Below are 16,807 nucleotides of genomic sequence, written 5' to 3'. Positions count from 1 at the left end.
GGAAATGCTTGTTAGAGTCGTTATTTTAGCTTCATTCATAATTATATTAGCGATTGTTTTTTTAATTTGGGTTTGTACTACCTTTAAATAGTAACTCTGATAGTATTTTCCTCATAAACCATCATTGTTTCAAATAACGATTTAAAAACATTCAAGACCCCATTAAAACACCATTATTATTTTAATCTGTGCAAAATTTTTTCAGCCTTTCACACGATAGACATGCTGTTCCTTGTACTCTTTGCCCTCAAGTGTCGAGGCATAAAAGAACCCGTCAATTTCAATTAGCCTTATTCTACGAGGTGAATTTTTAATCATCTATGACTTACTTTTATTTACAGTATGAATATTACAACTCTGATTATGTACCTTATTCCAAAATCATTAAGATTTAAATCGAATAACAATTTTAAAGAAGTTGTAAGTTTTTTTTTTAATTCTTTATGCAGGTTTCTTTTGCTTTATATATCTTGTTGCAATGAATCTAAGATTCAAAATCGAGTACCAGATTTTTTGTATAAAATTTGAACATGTTTTATGAAATGTAAATGTTTATTTAGTAGATAGTATTATGACCTTTCATTGTTTGGAATAGTCATTAAAATTGCATGCATGGTTTGGGAAAGAATGGAGTCTCACTTTTTTGGGATTAGTTTTAAAATACATTTTAATTGATCCCCTCCATTATGTTGGCACAGCTTTGTGGTTGAAAGGTGACGCGAAACTAATCGACTAATAGATTGTTGTTACAACGGATTATAATGTGTAACGATTACATAAAGGTATATATTGGAATTGTTAAGGAACTATTATGCAAAATAGACTTGCCCTTGACTGCTTCATGCATTATGGAGAGCTTTGGAATGCTACACAAAATTAGTTATTATTACTTTGTCAGTCTGTTTATAATTGTAACATTATTCGATGTAAAAAATACCTAGTTAATAATGATGGAAGTTGGCAAGAAATGGTTAAAGAAAGTACTACCACAATGCTTATTTCTATCGCCAAAAACTGCTGCTTCGGCTACAGTCTTTGTTGCTAGAGTACAGGCACATAATGCTTGACATGTATGCCTCAGTTTCAGCAAGCCAGCAATGTTAGCTGTGTGTTAGCTATTAGACATGTGTGCGTTCAGTCGCTAAATTCGGATCACTTTTTGCGGTAATGTTGTAGACACCTAACACATCAATAGTATAAAAAAATAACCATCACATCGATGGTCTATGCGTTACCAACGCATAGACCATCTGCCTATTCCGTTAAATATAAGTATAAAGAACAAACATAATTTTTTTATCAAAAAAAGCCAAAAATTTTATTTATTGTACCAAAATAAAAAAAAAATACACAGATAAGGGAAACTGTAACAGAAAGAGTGCACTCCCTCGTCGGTACATTTGCTCAGCTCGCTCCAGTCACCCAGAGGTCGTCATTAATCAAAATTCCGCAACTCACACGGCAACCGTTCAACGGGACGCAGTAAATGGAGTAAAAGTTCCTAATGGTGTAAACTTTGATCGATAATGGTGACGTTCGTGTTGTCATTAATTTTGTTCACACTGAACTAGCGCTTTAGTATTAACAATAACTGTCTGATATAAAAATGTTTTCCAAAAAACCGATGCATTTGTTGTGTTACACACGCTTGACTACAATACTGCCTAAGAGTAAGCAATGACGCGGTCAAAGTTAGGCCTAGCTAACCCTAAAGCTACTGTTACACATGCTCATTTCAAGCACGAAAGCATGCTACTATTGAGCAGTTGTTACTTATTATCATGTGTATCGCAACATTGCTAATAATGAGCATGCTTATTTCGAGCTTGCTGAAGAATCAACAGTCGTGCTATTTATGAGCATGCTACTTGCTGCGCGGGCTTTTAGCGCGTCTTAACAGGTTTGCTTATTGAGTATGCACGTTAATCAGCAATTTTTATTCTGTATTCTCTTCACCTTTATCTCACCCTGTTTAACACGATACTATAGACAGAGAGCGATAGATACAAATTATCATGTGTAATTGGAGTGTTTGCTATGAGCATGCTTATTCAGTGGCATACTTAAAAATAGCATGCTTATTTCTAACAAATGTAAACTGATGATAAGCATGCTCGTATGGAGCATACTTAATAGCACGTTTTTAGCATGCTATTGTTATATGTTTAGAGCATGTGTAACAGTATCTTTAGATAGACTAGTTTAGAGTAGGCCTGTTAACTTTAATATAATTATGGAAATAGATGATTTGCTTGACACACCTACATCCATCTTAATCTTAACATAGTAAAAAAAATCTAAAGAAGATCTAAGGGTGGACGAAGTCGCGGGGGTCTAGGTAGGTAATAGATACAGATAGATATGCAACTTGCTTCGATAATTCTGTGTTTCTCAGTAAAAAAAAAGTTCTCAGAAAGCATTGAATCGACATAATGTCGTCTGTGAATGTTACACAATAAACAATAAGCTGGAAAAGTTATTACATAATAATATTATAATAAGTGACATTATATAAACAAATGCTCATTCTTTGGGCACAAGAAAGTTATGGGAATGGAGTCTCGAACAAACCAATTATAAACATAAAAGTAAAAAAAATTGTGCAACACAACTTACGTCGTTAAAGTAGCTTTAATCTGTATTGTATCTAAATATGTATATTTTAGTTGGAAATGTTGTTGAAATTTTTTCATTTTATTTTATTGAGGGCTTACATACAACATCATAGTACATAATCATATCATAATAGTAATATAAATAAAAAAATATAACTATGACACCAGCTTCGGAAACCACAGATTACAATACTATAAAGTAGACTACTACGTACCTAAATATTTTTTATAAAATTATTACAAACAAATTTTGAAAAAAAAATGAATAAAAAAGTAGATGAAAGAAAAGACTAAAGACTAAAAACTAAATTAAACTTTTAATAAATGCACTTAAGTAATAATCTACCATTATGCACAATATAAACACGAAGAGTTACGAGTAAAAACAAAGACAAACCAATGATAATTTTATACCATAGATCGGTTATGTCCCTATAAAATCACCGCAAAAAGTTATCCGAATAATACGGCTAAAACACTTAGCGCACACATGCACAATTTTGTCTTTAATTACATTATATATTTATGAATATATAGTTTATACACTTTCTGAACACAACAACTCGACATTGTAGACATGGTATTATTTGTTTAAATAACGTTCGTTGTCGACTACAACTAACATTGAGTTGACTTTAAATTTCCTCTTTCGAGCGCTTCATTTTTCAGGCGCTAGTAACACATCTAACAGTATTCAATATCATTGAGACAAACAACAAAAAAAAAAACATTTCAATCGATTGCAAAACTTCATTTGAAATAGGAAACCAAAATACAAAACTACCGTGAGGATAAACGGATAAAGATTTTTTTGTAACGTAATTCAAACTTAATTTAGATAAAGTCACCACCGAACACAACCCAAATCCGCGATGCAAAAAAAAATAAAAATGTCAAAATCAATTCAGTTACTTTTGGGAGCAAAAATTCAGCACGAATTATTAAGGGTACGACCCTCGGTTGCTCTGTTTTTTATGCGATTCTTGCAGAGGGATCGAAGATGAAGACCCATGTTGCTATTGGGTGAATTTCGTAAAGGGTGGCACCCAGAAATAAGGAGGGTGGAAACAAAGAAGGGCGCCTTCTGTAAATCTTTTTTGATACCTTTAAGTATAAGACGTCAAAAAAACAGATTTTTTAAAAAATGATCACAATAACAACACACCTACTAGAAAGTAATTATAAGAGTTAGAAATAGAATTAAACAACTTTTAGTGTTTTTGTAATATATTCCCATAATGTATTTAAATTCCCAGTGCAGTTAGCAGAGCCTCCTATCAAGATAAGACAGGCGACTTGAAGCTAAGACCCACCGCATTGCTGCAATGCGACTTGGCGGGCTCAGAGTAATTAATATTTTGAGTTTTGATCCTCTAAACGGATCACTATCTCCGCTCTATCTATATTATAGAGGAAAGATTTGTATTTTTGTATTACTCGACTAAACTCAAAACCTGCCGACCGACCGATAGACCGACTTGAATTTTTCACCAATAGAGAGCTACATTATCAGCGAGTAACATATGCTATATTTTATCACCGTATTCCCACGGGAATGGGTCTGCTAGTATCTCATAAAATAGGCTGATAATGATAAACTGGCACTTTAATTACGTTCAGACACTAACACGTAAGCAAGTAAAGCATCGCACACAAATCACGAGTTCTAAACATCAGCCATACAACGGCATTAGCGTTAACCAAATTTATTGCCCGTATCGCGTGTATAACCATTACCCTGAACGTAAATCATATAATTTAACGGCATTCGCAATTTCGCGGCGTTCCGACTCCAATCGAACGGATCAGTCACGGCTGATAGACATTATATTGGGGCGGTGGAAAAAAACCTGACGAAGATACTTGTGCAGTACCTAATGAGTATACATGTAAACAGATATTGGATCGACCAGGATCTCTAACAGGAACTCATTTCCTTAGCTCGTTCAATTCACGTCAATCAAATTGGCTTGACTTTATAGTGCTCTAAGTAGAGTACTGTAAAGGCTTTTGCTTTAGTATTTTAATTAATCTGTATTGTGGTTTTGAAAAAATCTACTAAATTGTCTGCATGCGACATATTATCTTTAATCAACTCTTATATTATTAAAGAATAAATTTTCTGAATTTTGACCGCCTTCAAAAAAGAGGACGTTGTCAAGTTGCTCGGTATTTTTCGCTCACTTATTCCGCGATTTTCTCATAAAATTTGTGGAGTATGTGAAACATAAATGTTTTAGTACAAATAACATTTAAACGAAATTCGTTTTCCCTAAAAAAACTTGTAAAACTAAAAAAGATTTGTGAACTCGAATATTAAAAATATTCAACAAAACATTTTCAGGTTCAGCTGAACATTAATAAAAAATAATTCTACCATCTTTACAAAGTATTTAAAATAATACATCACATAAGAAATCCTAATATTAAACCAAATATTTTTTAAACAGAAAAATACCAACACCACACATACAAATTGCTTGTGTATTTTTAAAAATCTTATTATCAAAGAGTATAACCGTAATCTTAAATTATAACTTTACCAAAAACAAACACTGATAATAATGATTACACGAACCAGATGGGTTATGGAACATTTTCGTACCATTGGCCATAAATAATCGCTACAAATCAATTATCACGTGGAAGAGATTATCGTAAATCTCTGAATTGAAATGTAATAATCACACTGTACGAATGTAATGTAATAATAATCATTCATCGACGCCAAAACATTCTTAAATTATGTAGGTATATTCCTATTAATAACGTGTTTACCTTTTGTTATTAAATAACAGTGAAATAGAAGAACTATAATTAATCTAACTTTTTACAGTTTTTTTTTTTAGAAAAACTTACAATTACAGTTACGAGTCGGTTTGTAACTTTAATTTTATTTACAACAGGCTAATTAACTATCTTTGACGTATGCTAGTTGACATTATACGAAATTGAGATTCTATGTAACAAATGTCACCCGGTGCCTACTGGTGGCTATAATTAGTATGTAGATGACATTTTGTCAAATGATTCGATGTTTATTTTAATAGGTTGATAATAAAGACCAAAATAGTGAATAGGCCTGCAAGTCTCGGACCATATAGGTCAATGGCAACACGCACTGTTCGAAGACTTTAAAATCAGGCACTGAGAAATTTTGGACATAAAGGTTTAATAATACCTTTATGTCCAAAAATGTGTTTAAATACATAAAAATAAAAACAAAATCAACTTTCTAAAATTCTACAAATAAAAAAAATATACTTGTACTTTCTACAAAAAATAAAATAAGGAATTAGGGATCACGCATTCAATATTTTATTAGCAAACATCTCACTTCAACAAACTTTTCAAAACTTCCCATCGAAAATTCTAAACGTCAAGTTTGACGTACTAACAATATCCGTATTGCATCACGACACAGAGCTGCAGCGAACTACAAAGACGTACCGACGAGTAAAGCTTATGGTACACTTACAAATAAACGCGGGAACTTTTTTCGGTAAGTAAACTACAAATGGCTATAATCGGTGTACATACATAAAAAAAAATACCGACCGAATTGAGAACCTCCTTCTTTTTGAAGTCGGTAAAAAAGGCACGTGTATATTATGTGTCGGATAATCCCCGACTAGTTTCAAACACATACAGGGCAATGATTTAAACTCTAATATTTTCTAATAAAATTTCATTATGTACCTATGTAATGTACTTTATTGAATTGAAGTAATGTAAAGAAAGTAACATTAAAATTTAATTTTATAGTCTTAACTATAACATTCTAATCTCAAAAACTTACATAATTCTTTAATAATAATAAGCACGTTTTTGTCAATATGTTGTCAATTCGTATTATTGCGGAAAACAATAAGAGAAATGTAGAGTTATTTAATTTGTACCAAAAATCAGTTAAATTGAATGTTAAACATCTAATAAACTAGTCTAAAAATATCATGAATAATAATTTCATGAAAATAATAATCTCCAGATCTGCGCTGCGTTTTTGAAGCAAACGTAAAGGGTCCCTTAGTTAAATATTACAACGTGAACCAGAGTGGACCTGACAGATGTTTGAAAGTATTTTAATACAAAGTTTTACAAGAAAACTGGAATCGTGAGACGGCTAACTCGGCTAAGCTTCCGCGTTGCAAAACCGGTCGCCAATGAGCGAACACAATGAGCGAGGATTTAAGAGTTTTAAGTTCATGAGAATTTTCTCAACTTAACACAAAAGTAGACGAAACGGACGTACGAAGTTAAAAACGGATTTTAAGTTATTATTCTCACTCTAGATGACTTACTTACATCAGATTTTGATGAAACAAAGCCTATATGTAGCCTAGACAGTCAAGACTTTTTAAACTACTTGTGAAAACTGCATGAAAGTCCGTTAAGTTGTTCCTTAGATTAGCCTAGGCCAACAAACAGATAGGCAGAAAAGAATATACATTTTCTTTTTTATTACTACGAAAGTCACTAAGCGGGCGATGGAGCGAGATATGCTAGTAGTTTCTCTGTGTGATCGAATCAGAAATGAAGAGATTACTTACTTACTTACTACTACTTATTACACAGTTACAGACTTAACTCAGCGAGTCGCGAAGCTGAAGTGGCAATGAGCAGGGCATAGAGTTCGAAGAGCCGATGGACGTAGGAGTCCCAAGGTCCTGGAATGACGACCACGGAAAGCACAGTGTGTGTCGACTAGGTGGACCGAAGTCATCAAGCGGGTTGCAGGGAGCCGCTGGATGCTGGCGCCTCGAAACCGTGGTATAAAAGACTATGCCTAGGTCCAGCAGTGGACGTCCATCGGCTGTTAACAATGACTACGAAAACCAGTCAGATTTATGAATGCGATAAACTATACTAGACTGCATCACTTAACATCAGGTGTGATAGTTATAATGTTATCGTGTCATTAAATAAAAAAAATGCTACTATCTCGAATTAGGGTCGTGACCCGTATCTCAACCCTTTCTAACGTGTCAAGCAGCAACAAAGGGAGAATGTAAACTTTGACACATGTCAGTCACAAAATCCACTTCTAATGGTTGTTGAATGACCGGTAAAAGTTTGTCCCATTGTATTGTAGGCCTCCCAAAGGTTGACGCAATAAAGAAAGCAATTCACAAGAGAATATTTTAAACTTCCTCGCAAAATTCCTGCTATTATTATAAATGTAAAATTAACTCTACAGATCTAACTTTGATAAGAAGTACAAACACACATATGGACGTCAAACGCAGAAAAGAAACATAGGCCTTTTTAGGGAATATAAGAGGCCTATGTTCTGCATCCAGCAATTCGCTTGTTGTCGTCAGTCCATCTGGTGAGGGCTCGACCAGACCATCGGCTCTACCATTGCCTCTTCAGCTTCGCGACTCGTTGACAACCTTGAAGGTATATACAAGGAATAAACAAATAATACACGATAAACAATTAATAAAACAATCCTATGTTTGTCATAGGAGCTGACCCCATCGATTCTATGCAATGCAATAAAAACAAATATTTTATTTTCCCAGCATTAAATATAGTCCAAGTTCCGCAGTTGATAAGAAACAGATAAATTGTCCCGAAATCGTCGGGGTCCGGTCCGGCACTCCACTAAATCACGATAAACTGGGGACTGGGGCCGCGTCTCAATTGTTCCCCGCTTGGGCATAGTGACTGTGACGTCATGAATTGCTTGACACAGCGTCTGCGGGACAAATCAAATAAGAGCTATTTGTCATTTGATTTGTGTTGCTTTCGCGTTTGCAGTTGTACGTATTCCGTGTAATATATTTCGTTTTTCACTTTACTATTGAATAGCCATGAATATTTTGGAATCTAAAAGCTTAGCCATACTTAAAAAAAAATCATTTTATCACTGAAAACTAACATAATACGTCTGTGTATAAGGTCTGCAGTTATTCTATTTAAAAGGCATGACTGCCGGTGAAAATGCCACATGAAACTTGACACCTATGCATTGTTATGTTTATGTACGTATATGTTCCATGGACGTACATGCTGTTAAGTACGTCCACGGAAGTATTACCTACTGTCAACGCTATTCCTACCACCAAGCAGCATTGCTGTTATTAAAACTAAGAGGTATAATTTTATTGCTCATGGAATTTCAATCAAATTATGAGGTTTTTCTATGTATGGGATATGTGTGTGTACAGTGCATTGTACTTGTAGGATATGATTTCTTATCAACCCCAATGTAGTATTGCTCTGCTATAACTTATAAGCGATGGTTTACCACTTAGTATCAGCTGTAACCTCCGCTCATTCCAGCGTCTTTTACTGTAAAATGTATTTAAGAGCAACGTTCCCTAACTTACTTGACCCGATCAGTACCCTGGTACATTCATTCGACCAGTTAGACTAAAATCCGACCGCGAAACTACAATACGTTAGAAAATTTCACAATACGCCAATACAGGCATCAACAATGAGGAATCGCACAATAAACTGTAATCACGTGTACAGGAAACTGACAATAGGGATTAGTAAAGTACACAAAAAATGCAAGACATGTTAATGCTAACCGTCGATTTGCTTTGGGCAGTACACAAAATGCCGGTTGACGCGTAAGGAATCCTTGTGAGGCGCTGTCTATTGTGATTATAAAATAACGTATTGGTGGAGGGAACAATTGCATGTAACACAACGTAAGTAACATTTACAGGATTTTGTTATGCCTTGTATAGGCCAAAAATTGGCTATTATTTAAACGGGTACATACCACGGTAAAACAACGAGATTTTTAATGTCGATATTTCGACCCAGTTGCATGGATCGTGGTCACGACGGAACTGAAGTTGCGAGATGCGAAGTTGACATCAGCTATATATCGACATTAAAAATTTCGTCGTTTTATCGTAGTATGTACCCGTTTTAATAATAGGTATTCATAATGAACAACCGCGGAATAAGTTTAAAATCATCAGAACTTGGCTGTTAACATGACTATCACAGACTCGGTCTTTTTTGGACATTTCTATTTCCTTGCTCCATATTTATAGTGGTATCAAGGAAATAGAAATCTATTTCCTTGATACCACATTAAGATTTAGAAAATGCATAATTATATGGTTATGCTTTCGTGGACAAGATTAATCAATATACCTATGGATCAGTTGACGTTCAATGCACGTTGACATGATTCGAGGTTGTAGTGGTAGTACTCTGGATCTACTGAACAGATTTTGAAAATTCTTTTACCAATAGAAGGCTAAATCTTTACCTATTGGCCTAGCTACATTTTGTCCCCGTATTCTCAGGGAAACGGGCAGTACGCGGGTGAAACCACAAGCAAGCGTCTAGTTGTTTATCTTCTATACTAATATTATAAATAGGAAAGATTTGATTGTTTGTTTGCATTGAATAGGCTGCAAAACTACTGAACCGATTTGAAAAATTCTTTCACTATTTGGAAGCTACATTACCCCCGAGTGCTATAGGCTATATTTTATACCTTTATTCCTACAAGAACGGAAACTACGCGGGTGCAACGGCAAGCGTCTGCTAGATCTTTGTATTTCGATATAGATGCATAGCTTTAAGCAATGTGTTAAAAAACATTTGCTTAGTCGAGGTTACTATACCATCGATAAGTTCCTTAATGATGAAAGTTGCTTGGAGGCCGTTGGATCAGCTTCCACCTTCACACAGGAAGTAAAACTATATGAAATTGTAATGTTGTCATCAATTGTAATTATAATATTATTGTATGATTTTTTTTGAATGAGCAACTGTTGAGTTTCTTGCCGGTTTCTTCTCAGCAGAAGCGGTGGTAGAATCTTTACAAATTGTCAACTGACGTATCAAAAGTGCTTGTATACTGAGCCTACTTGAAATAAATGAATTTTTGATTGTTTTTTTCATGACTACTTAAGATGCACATTAATGACATCTTCAGACTCCGAGGGTGACAGTGTCCAGTTGCATTGTACAGCAAGGCAATCAAACGGTCGACATGTCAGTAACAAGCCGCGACCGGCTTTTGTGTCACCTCAATGGGACAATGTGCGACACGACCATGTTTGTCGTACGCCCCTCGCGAATTACTCCGTTTGTCCTTTACAAGGGACTGTTGCCAACCAGTTCTGTATACGTTGGCGATTTGAAGGCCATGGTATTCTTTTAAATGCCTCGATGGTCCAGTGGTTGGCCCATGTCGCTTCGCATCACTGAGGTCCTGGTTTCGGTCTGATTTCATCCTCCTCCTAACAAATTAGCCCGCTTCCATCTTAGAGTACATCGTATATACCATCAGTTGAGATTGTAGTTAAGGGCTAACTTAATTTATGATACACGGCTAACACTCACGTGATACAACGTCGATTCTGATTCTGATTCTAACATCTGACAGTTATCTTCATTCTTCACAGAATTCAAATATTAACAAGCTAAGCCGTATGGCTTGCTTGTTAATAGGCCCTTGTAGGCTTGTAGTATGTATTCTGGGGTATCCCAGAATACATACTACAAGCCTACAAGGGCAAATAATGATGATGATGAGTCTAAGGCTGCATATGTTCACCAACACACCTAGTAGGTAAGTGTTAATAATAGGTATAAAGACTTTTTATTGAGAAGACGGCAGGTCAGAATAGAACACAAAATGCTATAGCTTGGCAACTTCGTCCGGAGGGAGTGTAACAATGAATGATAAAACCACGATTGATGCACCTCACTAACGGGCGCGCACGATTTCACACCCGCGTCTTTCCACCCGTCGCCCGCATATCATGGGAGTGTCATCTACGAACTTGCCAGACTATAAGTTTTAGGGAGTTCAACAACAAACGTATTAAGGTAAAAACCCCACCCCAGGTGTCAGAGGTACCAACTACCAGACAAAGCCCAAAATATATTACACAACCTCTTAGATTTTGTTAGTGAGAAAGAACTTTAATAATACAACAGTTCATTGAACTGAAAATTGCATTTTTCATAATGTCGCCTTCGCCTTTCTTTAAAATTTTGTAGAATGTGTAAAAAATTACATGATTTTTTTGAAAAATACCTACACGTTATAAAAGATAGACTTGTAGTTTCGTTTTGTACTTGTTATTCAATCTAATAATTAGTTCAAAATTATCAATAAATTTAATGAAACTGTTCCATATTTTCACCACTCGACCTATCGCTCCGATAGCCGTGATCGTCTAGTGGTTAGGACCCTACGTTGTGGCCGTAGTAACCCAGGTTCGAATCCTGGTCACGGCAGTGCATCGACACTGTCATGGCGGAGTGTTACTTTTTATTTTTTTTTGTTATATTTTAAAATCATTCTTAATATTTAAAAAGTTAATTTTTGGTAAATATTGAAATAAAAAATTGAAAAAAAAAAAAAAAGAAAAAAAATCACCAATTTATTGAATATAAAACAATGTTAATATAAATACACATATACTCGTAAGTAACAACAATAATATTGTTATTACTAAAATCTGATTGCTAAATGAATGAATGAATATACTATGTACTACTTACGCCATCTTGCGTTAATATTGCCAACTGCTTAGTAAAGGTTGTCATCAAAACAATTTGCGACATTTTTAAGCTACTCCGCAGTAGATGGCGCGCACTGAATTTGTGCTAATCTCTCTACTAGATGGCGCGCATTGAATTTGTACTCATCTCTCTACTAGATGACGATGCTTATCTAAAATATGTTAAGTGAAGTTCAAGTAAACAATAAAATTGCATTACATTAATAATCTGCTTTCAAACATTTTTTTGATAATTGAAATAATAAATAAATTATTAATGAAAAACATAAATTTAAATATATACATTTAATGCTTAAAAATATCAATTCGGTAAGAAACGAACTTAAAGTAGCGCTCAAAAAGTGATAAAAGGTCGTATTTTTACGAGCAAACTAAACATCTTACCAGACATCTTCGTTCTTCAGATCTTTATGACATTTCCGAACATCGTGCGTTAACATACGCAATACAAGATTTTAAGTATCACCCGTTACGCAGGAATAGAGGGCAATATTTTTTAAAAGATTTTTTGACAATACGAGCCAAAACGATATCGGCCTTGTCATGACGTCACGCCCACCCGTAAACACTAAAGTTAAACCGTATAATAATAATAATAAAATTTAAATATCTAGATCTGGCTCACGAGGTTACCGCCATGTGGCATGTGGAGTCCACTGAAATCATCCCCATCGTTATATCTGCCAACGGTTTGATCCCAGTCAGCCTCGCTCACCATCTGAGGCGGCTGGGGTTCCGTGGCAGTTCGCTCGCAGGCAAGATGCAAAAAGCGGTCTTGCTGGACTCGGCTAGGATAGTCCGCCGGTTTCTCCACCTGTCGCCCTGACTCCCGGCCGTTTGGTCTCCCTGCCGGGGTGAATCCTCCGCCCGGTGCATATACGTATTTATGTAATGTATATTTAAGTTTAATTATTTTGCGTATTTAAGTAAGTTTATTTATTTTCCCTTTGGCTTTTTATATATATTTATTTTGTACTGGGCGTGAGAGTAATTAATAACATGATAAAATGATGTATGTCTGGATACCGCAAGCTCTCGTTCTATATTCAATTTATGACCATAAAATAGGTAAACATTATTTAATGCATAAAAGAGTGAAGGAACACTTCCGATCCTTAGTTGGTCGTAAAAAGCTAAGTACCTCATTCCGTAGAGACGAAACTCATTTTGCTCTTATTAGATATTTATTAAGGGCGCTACCAATGCGTGCCTTCTTTACTTTGCTTTAGCTGTTACGAGCAACGCGCTCTGGGTTTGCGCGAGTGAATAAGTCAGTGTCTCATTATCCGAAAAACAATGGCTTTATTTAACTTAAGATCATATAAAACTTCATTGGTTTTAGCTGCACACGCCAGTGAAGTTGAAAGTTGATTTTTCACACAATGATGGTCATAATATTTCAGGCAATTCTACTAATCGGACGCATCGCATCAAATGGATTTTTATTTTACGGTACATAAAATCTGTTCGATGCGATCTGTACGATGCGGATAGGTGGATGCCTACGTTTAATTGAAGAAAGCTTTAGCTGTTTCAATTGGAAACAATGAAGCGAAACGTTAGGATGTCGACCACGAAGGGATGCCAATGTTCACGATGTCTTGCTCTTCTATGCAAGAAGGGAGAAGCAAGAACAAGATCTCAATAATCAATAGTTTCTTGCCACACGCTCGATCAAGTCACAAACTGCTAAATGCACTCTTGCAGCTTTCTATATAAACTTGCAAGAGAAACAAAGCCGCAAATAAAAAACTGTATGTACGCCATAAAAATGTAACACACCTTTCCACTTCCGCGCAATAATATTTCACATAAAATAAAAAACGACCTCACGTAGTTGGCGCGGGAAAAAAATACACATTACACATAAAACGTTAGAAATGAGAGGTAGTTCAGAAATAATTCCAACCTGCGGATATAAATCACACGCGGCCGCGACACCGAACCCGCGACCCGTGACCACGGTCACGCGAGAACCGACGTGGACTTACTGCTGGATGGATGTAAAACGAATTGTACACGAGAACACTAAAGTTAAAAAATAAAAACACTTTTCACTAAACATCGATTCAACAATTGTCATTAATTATGTAAAATACAGTAAAAATTAATAATTATAACTGTGTTAATAAAGAAAAACATTTTTGAAGTCTTTGGCCATTCAGGCTTACTGGTAGCACTAGGTAATCTGTATAATATATGTTTTTGTTAACTGGACAGTGTGAGTAACGTTGCGGAATAGCGCCACTGTATGTAGTAGCGAATTACGAATTTATTTCGATCAAGAATAAATACAAGTTCTAAGAGTAAAAGTTCTACACTGTTATAATCAGATGAATGCTTTGTTTAATTTTAAACTTCAGGAATCTTAAGCAAAGGGTTGCTGCGAAGCTAAGTGTCTGGCAACTGGGACTCATGTTATCCCAATGCTAAGAAATGCAAAATTACCTGAAATTTAAAATAAATTAAAAATTTCAGGTAATACCTCTATAAAATTTCTGCAAAATATTAGCTCTTATTTTGTTGATTAAAAAGGTATCACTGGCATCTATCTCATTGGCATCTCTTATAATTGGGATAACATGACATTTGTTCCCAGTTGCCTTACATTTAGCTTCGTCTCAACTCTTTGCACGAGATTCTAAAAGTTAGAACTCTATGGTTTTATAAAGGGAAAGGGTAGTTATACCCTATAGCACATAATATTAGTTTTTCTTGAACATTTGTGAGTCACCACAACCCCAAAGTGCCGGTAGCTACAAGTATGGAGCAAAATATAAAAACGCACCGTCATGTAATTGCCACTTCGCGGCGACTGGTAACACCTAGCCGGTGTTTTTATTTGCCAACACCGCACTCGCAAATAGGTAATATACATGGTGACGTCAGCACTAAAATGTACAGTAAACATAAGCAAAAATTCCAAAGTACCCAATCCACACTCCCACGGTCACGGAAGAAAGACGAGAAATGTTTAGGTTACGCGTCTATTGACGATTTGTTGTTTACAAATAATCACATAGACGCGTCTCTGACGATTAAACAATCTATACTAATATTATAAAGCTGAAGAGTTTGAGCTGAGAGCTGAGAGTCTGATTTTAAAAATTCTTTCTGTGTTAGATAGCCCATTTATCGAGGAGGGCTACAGGCTATATTTTATTCCCGTATTTCTTCAGGAAAGGGAACCACGCGAATGAAACCGCGCGGCGTTAGCTAGTAAATAATAAAATTAATATCAATAAATAATAATAATTGTTTGTTAAAGACCTGAGAGCATTATTAAGACAGCATTCACTACCTCGTCTATTTCTGTCGAAATCACACCGAATTCAAATGGTTTAATCGTTGGGGGTAGCGCCAAGCGATTCATCGTTCCGGTACGATGTCATGTAGAAACCGAAATGGGTGTGGACTTTCCCACGCCTAACAAGTTAGCCCGCTTGCATCTTAGATTGCATCAGGTGAGATTGCAATAAATTTTTGTAAAATTTTGGTGTTTGAATGTCGCTCGCGGTTTTCCGAAATGAATATCAAAACAAATCTATCAGTAAACAGTGCTAACTCTATCAGATTAGTATGTGAACCCCGCCACAAATGGTCATGTTGTCCCAACCGCAGCCGGTCGTTCCATTAGTGCTTTTATTCGCGTTGTTGTGTTGCTATCGTCAGCTCCGACGGCTAAGCCGCGTTTAACCGTGGCTTAACCTAATTCTCGACTGTATGCCTTCACGGATTACGACTGCACAAATGTTATTACTGTTAAGTGTTCGATGTACGTGTTAAGACAGTTTCAAGGAAATTTAAATAGAAGCAGGCATACAAATAAGTATTGAGGCACATCAGTGAATAATCTACTTTACAATTATCTATACTAATATTATAAAGAGGAAAACTTTGTTTGTATGTTTGTTTGTTTGTTTGATTGTAATGAATTGGCTCAAAAACTACTGGACCGATTTTAAAAATTCATTCACCATTCAAAAGCTACATTATCCACAAGTAACATAGGCTAAATTTTATATTGGAAAAAATACGGTTCCGTAACATATTTGGGTTTTTCGGACGCAAGGTGTAAAAAATCAACCAGAAAAGTAGGGTAGGGGTAGGTAGGAGTAGGGTAGGGGTAGGCTAGGGGTAGGGTAGGGGTAGGATTGGGGTAGTTGAAAGTTTACACAGAGTTTCACGCGGACGAAGTTCTTGAAAACAATAAGCGCTTTTGAAAAGTCAAGATTTACTAATGGTGACTCTACCATGAGTTAGAAAGGCAGGTTCTGCAGAAAACAACCAGCAAAAAACTTGACAGCTAGTTTTATTTATTTATTTATGTACTAATATAGTAGTTCCATAAATAAATAGGTAATATTATGCCTTTAAAGAGAATGAATAAAAGTTAAATAATAGGTAAAAAGATACCACACAATTCCAATTTTAGTTACAATATACATTTTTGTTGCAGAATTTGTTATTTTAAAATAATCATGCCTTTTTCATATTAAAACAAATAAAACAGCTATTATGATTTCCCACGGTTTTTTACAATAAAAAAGTAATCAATGAAAACCCCGTCCAAATCAAAGTAATTTTAAAAACAAACATACATATTATACACATCCTACTATCCTACTAATATTATAAACGCAAAAGTTTGTGTGGATGTATGTCTGTTTGGATGTT

The 16,807-nt window shown here is 35.4% G+C and overlaps 1 protein-coding gene and 1 non-coding gene across 2 annotated transcripts in view; one reads left to right on the top strand and one right to left on the bottom strand.

The window, feature by feature from the left end:
• Positions 1-16,807, bottom strand: part of LOC112050066 (centaurin-gamma-1A) — a 300,795-nt gene that overhangs the window by 134,483 nt on the left and 149,505 nt on the right. The window lies entirely within an intron of this gene.
• On the top strand, positions 11,772-11,843 carry Trnah-gug (transfer RNA histidin (anticodon GUG)). Its single transcript has one exon. It is a non-coding gene; the product is annotated as a tRNA-His (tRNA).

Source organism: Bicyclus anynana, chromosome 12 (genome assembly GCF_947172395.1).
Source record: "Bicyclus anynana chromosome 12, ilBicAnyn1.1, whole genome shotgun sequence".
In the NCBI taxonomy this organism is placed as follows: domain Eukaryota; kingdom Metazoa; phylum Arthropoda; class Insecta; order Lepidoptera; family Nymphalidae; genus Bicyclus; species Bicyclus anynana.
Note: the sequence above shows the minus strand (reverse complement) of the source record. Positions and strands in the feature narration are given on the sequence as shown.